The following is a 2,500-nucleotide window of genomic DNA, read 5'->3' as shown; positions in this document are numbered from 1 at the left end:
AACCCCTCCCTCTCTTCCCCCTTCCCCTCCTATCCTTTATCCGTCCCCCACCCATAATTCTTCCTTTTTAACCCCTCCCTCTCTTCCCCCTTCCCCTCCTATCCTTTATCCGTCCCCCACCCATAATTCTTCCTTTTTAACCCCTCCCTCTCTTCCCCCTTCCCCTCCTATCCTTTATCCGTCCCCCACCCATAATTCTTCCTTTTTAACCCCTCCCTCTCTTCCCCCTTCCCCTCCTATCCTTTATCCGTCCCCCACCCATAATTCTTCCTTTTTAACCCCTCCCTCTCTTCCCCCTTCCCCTCCTATCCTTTATCCGTCCCCCACCCATAATTCTTCCTTTTTAACCCCTCCCTCTCTTCCCCCTTCCCCTCCTATCCTTTATCCGTCCCCCACCCATAATTCTTCCTTTTTAACCCCTCCCTCTCTTCCCCCTTCCCCTCCTATCCTTTATCCGTCCCCCACCCATAATTCTTCCTTTTTAACCCCTCCCTCTCTTCCCCCTTCCCCTCCTATCCTTTATCCGTCCCCCACCCATAATTCTTCCTTTTTAACCCCTCCCTCTCTTCCCCCTTCCCCTCCTATCCTTTATCCGTCCCCCACCCATAATTCTTCCTTTTTAACCCCTCCCTCTCTTCCCCCTTCCCCTCCTATCCTTTATCCGTCCCCCACCCATAATTCTTCCTTTTTAACCCCTCCCTCTCTTCCCCCTTCCCCTCCTATCCTTTATCCGTCCCCCACCCATAATTCTTCCTTTTTAACCCCTCCCTCTCTTCCCCCTTCCCCTCCTATCCTTTATCCGTCCCCCACCCATAATTCTTCCTTTTTAACCCCTCCCTCTCTTCCCCCTTCCCCCTCCTATCCTTTATCCGTCCCCCACCCATAATTCTTCCTTTTTAATCCCTCCCTCTCTTTCCCCTTCCCCTCCTAGCCTTTATCCGTCCCCCACCCATAATTCTTCCTTTTTAACCCCTCCCTCTCTTCCCCCTTCCCCTCCTAGCCTTTATCCGTCCCCCACCCATAATTCTTCCTTTTTAACCCCTCCCTCTCTTCCCCCTTCCCCCCTCCTATCTCATGTATCAGAGGGTTATCCAGTTCCTCAGTTATTCTCTTACTTTCTTTTACTTTATTCATTTTAGCCTTCTTTATATTGCCCTATTTAGCCCTTCGTCTGTCTTATCATTATCTACGCTCTTAATTTTAATTCGTCTTCATCCCTAATTACCCCCGTCAACGAAGTAGGAGGGAGGTTATGTTTAACCCCTGTTCGCGTGTTTGTCTGTGAACAGCTTCCTGGCCACAATTTTAATCGCAAAGTAATGAAACTTAAAGGGATTAACTGTCATATAAAAATCTGGAAATTATTAAATTTAGGAAGATCAAGGTCAAAGGACAAGTTCACTGGCAAGGAAAATGTTCAATTCACGTAATCAATCTTAAGTTTGTACATCGTTGTCACAGACATTGTAAACTTGTTTCATATTTGAGTGTATGAAAATCCATGCCAATTAATACATGTGAAGGTCGAAGGGCAAGGTCAAGGTTGAGAGATAAACTGCCGCGGCGGAGGTCTGTGCTCTACTGAGTGCCCCTCTAGTTTTTCTCCTTTTTTATCCTACCTTTTTGCCGTTTCCTCCTCCTCCCCCCCCCCCCCCCCCGAAAAGAAACCCTATACCACCTTCTCACTCCTAATCCTGGGGAATTTCTTCTTCTCCCTCCGTAATTCCCTTTTCGTATTCCCGATATTCCTTTCTTTCGCGAAATTTCTTTCAGGTCAGGAGAATGTGAGGATTTTGGGTCAGGTTAAAGGAAGACAATAATGCTGAGTGGATTATCAAATAGTATATTAGATAAACTAAAAGTCGTGGTGTATTATTATTATTATTATTATTATTATTATTATTATTATTATTATTATTATTATTGCTTGCTAAGCTACAACCCTAGTTGGAAAAGCAAGATGCTATAAGCCCGGGGTCTCCAAAAGTGAAGATAGCCCAGTGAGGAAAGGAAACAGGAAAAATGAAATATTTTAAGGACAGTAAAAGCATTAAAATAAATATTTCCTAAATAAACTGTTGAAACTTTAACAAAACCAGTGGAATAGAAATGAGACAGAAAACTGTACCCGAGTGTACCCTCAAGTAAGAGAACTCAAACCAAAGACAGTGGAAGACCATGGTACAGAGTCTATGGCACTACCCAAGACTTGAGAATAATGGTTTGATTTTGCCGTGTCCTCCTAGAGGGGCTGCTTACCATATGCAGCTAAAGAGTCTCTTCTACCCTTACCGAGACGAAAGTGACCACTGAACAATTACAGAACAGTAGTTAACCCCTTTAGAGAAAAAGAATTGTTTGATAAGGCAAAGAAGACATCAGATTACTGTATACTTTATAAGTAGCAAATCACGGTCACATACAGACATAATTTATATATTGTACCAACCGTGTGTCACACGATCGTACATAATTCATTTTGTATAATATTATGCTTGTA

Source organism: Palaemon carinicauda, chromosome 17, assembly GCF_036898095.1.
Source record: "Palaemon carinicauda isolate YSFRI2023 chromosome 17, ASM3689809v2, whole genome shotgun sequence".
In the NCBI taxonomy this organism is placed as follows: domain Eukaryota; kingdom Metazoa; phylum Arthropoda; class Malacostraca; order Decapoda; family Palaemonidae; genus Palaemon; species Palaemon carinicauda.
This window is presented reverse-complemented; position numbering follows the sequence as displayed.